This window comes from Camelus bactrianus, chromosome 16 (genome assembly GCF_048773025.1).
Source record: "Camelus bactrianus isolate YW-2024 breed Bactrian camel chromosome 16, ASM4877302v1, whole genome shotgun sequence".
Lineage (NCBI taxonomy): Eukaryota > Metazoa > Chordata > Mammalia > Artiodactyla > Camelidae > Camelus > Camelus bactrianus.
In genome coordinates, this window is record NC_133554.1 from 18,338,651 (window position 1) to 18,349,512 (window position 10,862).

At 38.2% G+C, this 10,862-nt stretch overlaps 1 protein-coding gene across 6 annotated transcripts in view; it reads right to left on the reverse strand.

Annotated features, from left to right (window-relative positions):
* STXBP4 (syntaxin binding protein 4) overlaps window positions 1–10,853 on the reverse strand; it is a 167,916-nt gene extending 157,063 nt beyond the window's left edge. For 2 of the 6 annotated variants that reach the window (XM_074342767.1, XM_045513798.2), the window contains exon 1: window positions 10,711–10,853. The gene's annotated coding sequence lies outside the window, so the exon portion shown is untranslated. The remainder of the gene's footprint in view (window positions 1–10,710) is intronic. The other 4 variants (XM_074342766.1, XM_010951099.3, XM_074342768.1 and 1 more) reach the window with 2 other exon arrangements.
* Between the last annotated feature and the right edge of the window lie 9 nt (window positions 10,854–10,862).

Genomic DNA, 10,862 nt, shown 5'->3' on the forward strand with positions numbered 1-10,862 from the left:
AGGTATTATTAACTCATTTCATGTAAAAGAAAATCAGTTAATGGAGAAGCTATGTGATTTGTCCATGGCCACCACGCTAAATAGTTATAAAGTGGAATTTGAATCCAGTTCTGCCTGGTTTCAAATGCAAGCGTTTTCCAGTACAGCATGCTGGGAAATTAATTTATGTGGAAAAATGTCATTCTCCAAAAAAGTAGAATGAGAGAGTGTTAACAGGAGTGATATGCTGTCTCTCTCCTATGAAAATACTATTGATTGAACTTTTTTACAATAGCAGAAATAGGCCTAATCCTATCCATCCAAATAGCAGGGTTTGTTTTTTTTTTTTTCCTCCAAATGAACAAAGTATCCATGGTCATATCCTTAAAAATCAAAAAATGCCTTTTCCTTCCCTGTCCTTTGCTTGATTCCTACTCCTTCCTTTGCACAAGCAAGCAGGGCCCTTAACCAATAGGGGTTCATCCACCCCACCCCCGAAACCTCAAAGTGTTAATGAATGATTCAGAAAGAAAACATCCTATTCTTTTCCTAAAAACATGCCCATTCAGAAAAAATACTTTTTCTAGTTTGGTGACTCATAAGGGGGAAAAGTTAGGTCAGCAAAAACAGAGAGAGTGGATCACTGGGGGAAAAAATCTTGTTTTACGAGATGAATTTATTCCAAAAAACTTTCGAACTTTATTTTGATACATAACTCTGATGATCACATTAAAAGTTTTCATGCCATATAATTAAAAGTTTCATCAGACAAAAACCTGCCTATCATGCATCTGATGTTTGAATAACAGACTTAATAATTTATATTCTGAGACGTAACATTACTCTCTAAAATTTGTTCTTTTTACTAGACCAAAAATAGAGAAAATAAAAGGTAAAGGGATAAAAACACCTGACAAATGTTGGTAAATGCTAACTGGATGAAATTACCATAATGCCCTATGAAATATTATTATCTTTTAATTTTAAAAAATAGCTAATACATTCCAATGGGGATATATATAATCACAATATATATCCATCTTATCTACCCTCCACACCATTTCTACACATTTAGGTACTCACTCTTTTAGTTTCTTGTGATTCCTTTTAATTAGTTTACATACAAATAAACAAATATGAAGAAATATTCTGATTCCTTGACTTTTAACATGGAAAGTAGCTACAATTAGGCACAAAGCATCCAGCTGTTCAGGCTGTGGTCTAGACAACCCCTAAGGGTTTGGGTCATACAGACTCTGATGTGAACAGGTCACTCTGATGTGTGTGTGTGTGTGGTAACCCTGCATTCTACATGCACTACTGTGCAACCTGTGTTTTTTTTAAATTAACTTGGAATTCCTTTCGTATTTTTACATAGCATACTAATTCTTTACATTTTTCACAGCTGTATGATATTCCATTTTATGGGTGGACCATATTTATTTACTCCTTTATTGATAGATATGTAAGTTGCTTCCTTTTTTTTTTTGCTATAATGAATCTTTATATGCATAGGTCACATTACACATGTACAAATGTATCTGTAAGATAAATTTACAAAAATCAGAGTTTGTGTACACTTGCTATTTTCACAGAAAATGCCAAACTGCCCTCAGTTGGGGTTGTATTATTTACCATCCCATCAATAATAGTGTTTGTTACTCTAAGTTTCACCAACATAATATACTACATCACTTAGATTTTTGACAGTTTTATTGATGAAAATGATATCAGTGTAGTCTGAGTGAGGCTGAGCATTTTTTTTAATGTTTTCAGAACATTTTATGTGAACTGTGTTTTCAAATCTTTTAACAGTTTTTCAATTGTTGACTTTTTTCTGTCTAGGTTCTAGTTATTAAGTCCTAGGGAGATTATTCCTCTGTTTGCACTAAGAATTGTAAATATATATTCCTCCTTTTGTTTTTAGCTACAGAGTTTTTGGTTATGAAAAAGTTTGTGGCTAAATTTATCTTTTCTTTTATGATTTTTGATATAAGTCAAATGAAAGTTGTTGCCCACTCCAAAGTTACAAAGAACTTTCATATTTTCTTGTAGCAATTTTACAGTTTTATTCTAAAATCTTTGATCCATTTTGAATCCACTTAGTTTATGGTACGAGGTACAGATCTCTTTTATTTATTCCCCCCAAGATCACTCGGTTCTCTCAATCACATTTATTAAATAAACCTCCTTTCCCCATGATTTGAAATGTAAACTTTATCATACACCAAATCTCGTGGGTATTTGGGTCTACCACTGTAGTTTTTTTTTTTTTTTTCTTTTTTGGGGAGTGGGGGAGGTAATTAGGTTTGTTTATTTTAAAGGAGGTACTGGGGATTGAACACAGGACCTTGTGCATACTAGGCATGCACTCTTCCACTGAGCTATATACCTTCCCACCGCCACACTGTACTTTTTATTCTGACCCATTTGTTAGTCTATGTATTCATGTATCAACACTATTCTTTTCTTTTATTTAATTGAAGTACAGTCAGTGGCAATGTGTCAATTTCTGGTGTACTGCACAATGTCTCAGTCATGCATATACATATGTATATTCATTTTCATATTCTTTTTCATTAAAGGTTATTACAAGATATTGAACATTGTCCCTTGTGCTATACAGAAGAAACTTTTTAAAAATCTATTTTTATACATAGCAACACTATTCTATTTTAATGATGGAGGCTTCATAATACGTTTTTATATCTGGTAAGACTAATCCCCCCTCATTGCTCTTATTCAGCCAAGTTTCCTCGGCTATTTTGGCTTATTTTTATACATTAATATCTAAATCTCCTTATCTTGTTTTAAAAGAAAAGCTAAAGGTTGGAGAACCATGTTAAATTTACAAATTGACTGAGCAAGTACTAGTATTTATCTTTTTGATGTTGAGTTTTCCTGTCAAAGGAGTTGGTACAGTTTTCCATTTGTTCAAGTTTTCCATACAGGTTTTACACATTTCTTATTTATTTAATTCCTAGGCATTTTAACACTTTTTTTTTTTTTGCTATTAATTTAATGCCTTTTAAAACTCCTGTTATTTTGTAAAGAATAAAAACTGTTTTTGGAAAGCCCAGTAGTATCTTCTAGAAAACAATTTCTTTCACCCCAAATTCTACCATATCACTTAATGTCTTTATTTTTTAATGTTACTAATAAACTAGGTGAAGGATAAATAGGCACAATTCATGTTAGATTTGGGCTGAAAATTCTGTAACAATATGTTGGTTTATATCCAAGTGCATCTTATTTAACACTTTGGTACATATGCAGGGCTTATAGACAATTAATTAGAATACTTATTGAGCTATTATTACAAAGAACAAAGATTAAAATAATACTTCTGGAATAGACTCATAAAAGCTGTATAAGCAAAGCCTACTTCCCATCCTCCCTTGACAAGATGTTTTTATTCTTACTTCAAAGTTCTTTTTTTTTTTTTTGAGGGGGGAGGTAATTAGGCTTATTTATTTATTTATTGGAGATACTGCAGATTGAACCCAGGACCTTGTGCCTGCCAAGCATGCACTCTACAGTTGAGCTATACCCTCCCACCCTACTTCAAAGCTGTTAACAAGTTATGTTGCCAAGTAACACTAATGTCTTTTATTTGTTCCTCTAAAGTGAAAAGATTACCAGAAGGAAGGGGACAAAGGACAAGGTGTGGTAACAGCGGAGGAGATATTTTCTGGCTAATACTGGTCTCTCCCCTCTGCCCTCCTCCTCTCCTATCTTCCTCCTTCTACTCCATTATTATCATCATCACCATTTTAAAAAGCTCACGAGAAAGGTACTTTGTCAGAAGCTAATGACATCACATACATCTAACTGTCTTTGAGGACTCATCAGATATTTTCAGTCAAGTGATTGGGGATCTTTAGTTCACTATTGAGTATGAGAGCTTGTTATTAGAGAGGGGAAAAAAAGGAAAAAAAAAAAAAGGCACTCAAAGGAGGCTTTTTCTTAGGAGAGAGAACTCACTGTTAGCCCCTCCAAGGGCATGAAGTAGAGATCTGTTTTTTCAGGTTCACACACTACATAAAGTAACCAGGATCCAGATAGAGCAATTAGGACATGTAGGGCTTTCCTTGATTTTACGTTCAAACAGGAGGATTTGGCTGAGGTCAGAAATTATCTAAGGAAGTTAGGTAGGTATGGCTTTTAGTACCTGTAAAATATCCTTCCCCCGAAAGTAAAACTTTGGCACACTTAATAAACAATTATGAACAGTAAGAAAAGTGGATTAGGAAAAGTGAGAGAGCAAAAACATCCTACTGAGGGCACTTGGGGAGACAGGACATCAGGAAAGGTGGGAAATCCAATCCAGTTGGTCTATAGAAGCAGGACACCATGTCCCTTCACAACGCTATGGGTGGCAAGCGGTGATCCAACAACAGTTCACGGACATCATCACAGATTAGTTAATGATGACGAAACTTCAGAAACCACCTAAACATGTAAAAAGTGGTAGCTGGTGAGATACCTAACAGTATACTCACGTATAATGAAACTACACGGTCATCAAAAATGATCATGCAGATCTGTTCCTTCATGTTAGCTGATTTGGAAAGAAGTTCCCAATATATTACTAGGTAAAAAACAGTAGCTGGGTTAAAACAAAATATATAGAATAATTTCATCTTTTGAAATCACATTTATGGAAAAATATACACTAAAATGTAAGCATTAAGACAGAATTAGTTATCTTTTATTTAATGTTATTTTAAATTTTCTTCTTTATTCTTTATTTTCTGAATGCTTCACAATGAGGATATATACTTTGATACATTATTTTGATAATAAAAGAAAAATATTTAAAACATATTTAAAACAGTTATTAGGTTTGAGTATCCCTTCTCAGCAGCTAGCATTTAAGATTGGTTCCTTCTAGTTATCTCTCCTTTAAAGTCGTTTTTCCTTTATGTTATTCTATCTTCATTTGCTAAGGTATCAAGATGAAAGAGAAAACATAGACCTGGTGTTTGCCACAGAAAACTGGCTATCCCCTTTAAATAATGTCTTATGACTACTCCTTTGTAAGCAAATTGGCGAGCAAAAAATAAATAATATTTAAAAAGAAATGACTCTTCAAAGAAACTCATACCAACAGTATTTAATGTTAATTTCTTCTGAAATTAACCATGCAGTCTGTTTAAAAAGAAACTTTGGAATTCTCTTTGCCACTGGTTTTATGTTTAGGAGTGCAACGCATTGGGAAAAGAGTGATCTAAAAGTTACGACAACCAAGTTTAAGTTCCATTTCTGCTATCCAGAAGCCATGTGACTTTGAGCAGCCACTTAACTATTCTGCTTCTCAGTTTCTTCCTATATAGAATGACAAGATCCTTCACAAAATGACCTTTAAAAGTTCTTTTTTGGCCCTATGCATCAAAAATTTCTATTCCAGGCTTCCTAAATTACAAGCTTCCCCAGTGTTTTTGAGGGGAGGAGTTCCTTTATAAAATGTGCATGAACACATTTCAGTCTGGTCCATAAATGAGATGGGGTAGTCTGCAGTGGGGTCATTTGGGAGGAATTAGAGGAAGGGGAAGAAAGTGCTTATGTAGTGAAATTTTATATTAAGGTCATTTTGAGACAGGAAAGGAGGCAGGGCACAGCCATTCAGAGAATGACACACGAATTAATACCAAAATGGTGGAAGATTCAACTCCCAGTAGGCCTTGAGGATCATGATGGCAGGAGATCTGACTTCCAGTAGACCTTGAGCTTCATTATACACTTATTGTAATATATTAACATGATAAATAACATGCTCACTGGTGCCATGACCGGTTCAAGGCTAACCATAAAAGGTCAGAGTGGGCTGTGGCCCAATTCCTGGGAATCCCAGCCCCTTTCCCCAGGGTAGCTGGAATGATCCTCCCACTTACTGGCATGTGAAGATACCAAGCCCATAAAAACTGGCAACACCGTGCCTTGCTGCCTCTTGCTCCCATGTCTTTGGAGACAGCTCGCACTCTGTCTATGGAGTGTGTATCTACTTTTACTTTAACCTGCGCACTTAACTCCCACATCTTGTGGCCTTTCTCTCACCTTCTGAAACAGCCTACACCCTGTGTAGTATGTATCTAAGTAAATCTAACTTCACTCAACTGTGGCTTGCTCTTGAATTCTTTCCTTTGCGAAGCCAAGGACCCACACTTGGCAGGGCACATCCCAGGGACTCAACAGAGACCTGGGACGTGGCCCACCTCTCGCCCCCTATTTGTTTTTTTCCTATGTCAGTTTCAAGGGAGGAGGGCATGATGGTGCTGGCTACTCAATAAATTATCTGCCTGGATTCTGTGACTGACAAATTAGAAATTCTGCTACTTATAAATTCACTGGAACTAATATTAAAAATGTAAATATTGCTTGTTGTAAACTTAGACCTATAGCTTCAGTAATATAATTGAAGAAACACACACACAAATAGTAGCTTTTAGAAACTGTGACAACTTGTACACCTTATGACAGCAGAAATTCTTTGAGATAGCATTATTTATATTATCCTAGGGTTGTTTAAGAACATTGGTAAAAAATCAGGAATGACTCCTTCCCTGGGCTAGACTTTAATTGATCTTTTTCACAATGACATGTAAGTTTCAAGAAATCAAGATGTAAAAGATCAGTCGGAGAGTTATTTTACTATCTCCTTTATCATGTACCCAAAGGCAATATTCCCCTGGGTGGTGCATTGTTTTCTTTCAAGAATTCAAGTTTAGGAATGCTACTCGTTTGTCTTGGAGGCGGAAGAATAGCATAGACTTGTAACCCAGAGCCCAGCCCCATAGGAAATAACAGTAAACTGCTTCAAAGAAGGAGTCCTAGGCTTCTTGAAACCAGATCATCAGAGCAGCAGCTCACTGCTCTCACAAGTTTCCCTAGATTACCTGACTGCCTCCTGCTCGCTGGTCCTTGACTCAGTACAACCGTGTGCTCACACTGTGTTAAGTGCTTATGCTATTATGCCAAACAAGCCAAGGCCTCTTTGTTTATAGCATTTACATACTAGTGTTGGGAGAACAAGAAGAAAAAAGGAAACAACGTGAACTAGAGTTCAGATCCTTAAAGGTCATATGATCATATGGTACTGGACAGAGGAGAGCTAACTTAGACTAGGCAGTGGAGTTCCAGCTAAGATCCGAGTAACAGGTCAGCCAGGAGAAAAACTGAGGGGGCCAAGTGTTCCTGGCAGAGAACAGGTCTCAAGGCAGCAAAAAAATTTGGGATGTTTACAGAACAACAACAAAAAAAAAAGTGTGGCTGGGGAGAGGAGATGAAATTAGAGCAGTAGGCAGGGTCCAGATTATCTAGTCTTAGGGCTCATGGTAAGGAGTATGAATTTTCCCTTGATCTTATTTCATACAACCTGACTATTCTCAGGAGACATGAATTTGCCTTTTGCCTTTTCTCTTACCTTTAATTTCTGCTTATTCTAGGCAGGCTGACTGTGCCTCAGCCTGAATTGTGTCAGAATGTCAATCAGTTCATTTGGGATATAATATATGGGTATGTGTTGGGAGGTGAGCAGTACAAAATGAAAAATGCAAGGCTCCCTGTTAAAAAAATTATTAAGAATTTCAAGATAGTGACAGTGAATATTAAACCAAGTACAGGGTCCAACTAAGTGAGGGGCCCTTTTAAGAGCAGGGCCTTGTGTGACTGACTGCACAGGCCACATACCCATGAAGCTGGCCCTGATCTTGATAAATGTTAGTTGAAAAAAATAAATGCCTTCTACTGATGAATGATTTCTGTTTTCATTTCACCTTATCTGTCAATCATATAAACTTATTCAAGATCTTTTAAACAGACAAGCCTCTCAAACGTGTGGTTTAAAGGAAGCTGCTAGGAAATAAAAAAACTAGGATATCAAGACCTACTGAGGCAACTTCATGCCACTCTTTTGCACTAATTGGAAAACAGTGACTATCCAGTCTATTCTCATGCAAACTACAATTCATTTGTCCTTACTATTTGCTCAGATGCATTACTCTTCCTCTTTTAGGTACAAGGAAGTATTGTAATAAATACCTCCAAATAAACAGGTTTTAGTACTGTTAGTGCTGCTGGAATAACTAAGTACATCATATTGCCAAGTGGATTTAACAGCTTTATTAGGCAGCCAGCGAAGAAATACAGCCCAGTGCCTAACATATCAAGATTTACGATGCAAGGTCCTTAACTTATATTATGCATTAAAAATACTAAAAAATGTAATTACAAGTCAAATTTTAAAAGCAATACATCTTTATAATCCTTAAGTCTTCAGAAAGCCTGGAAACCAATAATCAGATAAGAAAACATTGTGTGACAACCAAACTGTTTTGGTTTTTTTTTTCATTTTTTCCTTCTTTTCCCATCTTCACCCGTTTTACTCACCCATCACCCCTCAAACTGGCTTATATATATTAAAAAAAAACCTATTTCACCTATTAGGTAAAATTGGGCATGATCATAGCTAACTAGAAAGGGTTCACAAGGTTTAATTGTTTAATGCTAAAAAATGCTATTACAAATTAAAGGTGTCAAGTCTGAAAAGTCAGTCCAGCCCTGATGTTTTCAGTTTGTAATCAACACCTCTACCTGCAGAACAGGGTTGTACTAGCCTTGCCTGAGGTGCTCCCATTCCATTCATGGTGGAACCCATTATTTAGCATTAGTTATCGTAGTGACTTATGCAACACCACAAACACACTCAGGCTCACAAGAATGGCAGCCAACGCTGCTTTACTGCTCTTGAGATGACCGTACCTTGGAAAGGTGTAGTTTCATTTGCAATTACAAAACAAAACAGAACGACAGAGTCCAAGACAAAGACACTATTATTGACATATTTATACTGCTACCTGTTGCTACATGAAAGGGTTGTGTGGAAGAAAAGAATGGTCAAAGGGAATGTTTTGCAATATTAACATTTACATGGGGTTTGAGTCTATGCTATAAGAAATTTTAAATATGACATATCTTACCCTGAAAGGGATGACAACCTGGTATAAGAACTAAGGTAGATATAGATGAAAAAGATTTTCAAACATTCTCATAAAACAGGAGTAAATTTGTAGAACCACAGAATCTCGGAATTTTTGTGCCCAAGTAGAAGAGTCAGAAGATACTTCGATTTTTTGGCTTTGTAATTTTCTGGCCCAGTGACCACAAGTTAATCAATTACTCACTCAAGGTGACCATCATCACTCACCTCGTCTACTCCAAGTGCCTCCTAACTGTTCTGTTTTCTTTTTTGCTCCCTTCCCTCTAATCCATTCTCTACACCATAACCAATACTTTAAAAAAATGTGAATCAGGTATCACTGGTATGCTTCAAACTCTCTAAAAGCTTCCTATTACTTTTAGAATAAACTACAAACTCTTGGACATGGCTTAAAAGGCTCTGTATTATCTGGCCCCCGTGTACCTGCTCTGACCCACCTCCTACCACCTTCCTCCCTGCTCACAATGCTAGGAACATACTGGCCTCCTTTTTGTCCTTCGATGGTATGTAGTTCTTTCTTGCCTATAGGTCTTTGCACAACTTGGAACTGGCACAGTGTAGGCTGCTCCCTATCGTCACTCAGGACCAGGCTCAAATGTCACATCCTCAGAAAGACCTTATTTTACTTCCCCTCCTCACGGATTTTCACTCACACTGTACGGACTGCTATCTGAAACCCCCTTATTTATGTATCTGTTACTTGATTAGCTCCTGAGTCCCTCAATAGAAAAGACACACTCCATCACAGAAGTGATCTTGCTTGACTTTCTCTGTGCTGCAGTCCCAGTAGGTTGAACAATGTCGGGCCCACAGGACGGTTCGATACATAAATGTTCAATGACTTGAAGTCATTTAACTTCTCAGGATTTCAGTTCCCTCATCCATAAAGTGGGGACAATTATACCTGCTCTGGACATCAGAAATAAAAACCTAATGTTCACCAAATTTTTACACTGAAAATCACTTTACATGCATATTCTCATTTACTGTTATGACTCCCATTTTCTGAGTAAGGCCGCTGAGTCTTAAAGAGGTCAAAAAACTGGCCTAAGGACACAAGGCCATAGAGAGGACCCGGGGTATGAATACAACCCGCGTGGCCTCAGAATCGGAGCTCTTCACTACTACTTTCCAGCTCCTAGAAAGAACTTCCTTAAATTATGGCAAAAATCGGCAAAGCCCTTCCCCCAACTCAGGTTCTGGTTCGTCCTGCGGGGGAACTGAAGAAAGCTATTATATTCCCCATGCGTTTCTATTCCAAGATGAACATCTCCATTTCCTTCCATCCGTCCCAAGTTGATCCTCATGTCCTGGTCACTACTCTCTCAAAAAATCTGACAACGTCTCTCCCACCCCAGAACTGGTTAAGTTTCTCTGGGTATGCGGCTAAGGGACGTCAGAGCGGTAGAAGCCGATTCCCAGGGACTGAGAAATTGTGGATGTGTGAGTGTTCGAGGGGGCCGCCGTTAACACAGGAGGGCTTCCTGGGAGAGGTGATCCCTGAGCAGTCATAGCGGCACTGCGGCCAGAGCGCCCCAGTCCGCGGGACAGCGGCCGCGGGGGGCCGCTAGGGCGAGACAAAGGCTGCTGGAGGTTGGGAACGAGGACACAATCCCATGTGATGATGGGCCTGCACGCGGAGGAGAGCGAGGCGTTTCCCGGAAAGTAAGTTAGACAGGGACTGCAGGGAAGGAAAGTGGGAGGAACAGTCATAAGGCAAAACGCGAACTTACCCGCGACCCGGCCACCCGGCCTCCGTAGCCCGACTGCAGATGCCGCCACCTGAGGAGCTTGGTAGCCAAGGCAGCGGCGGGCTCAACCCAGAGATCGCGAGACAGAGCAGGCCTCGCGAGATCTGGCCTCTCGCCCCTGACAGGCGGGCGTT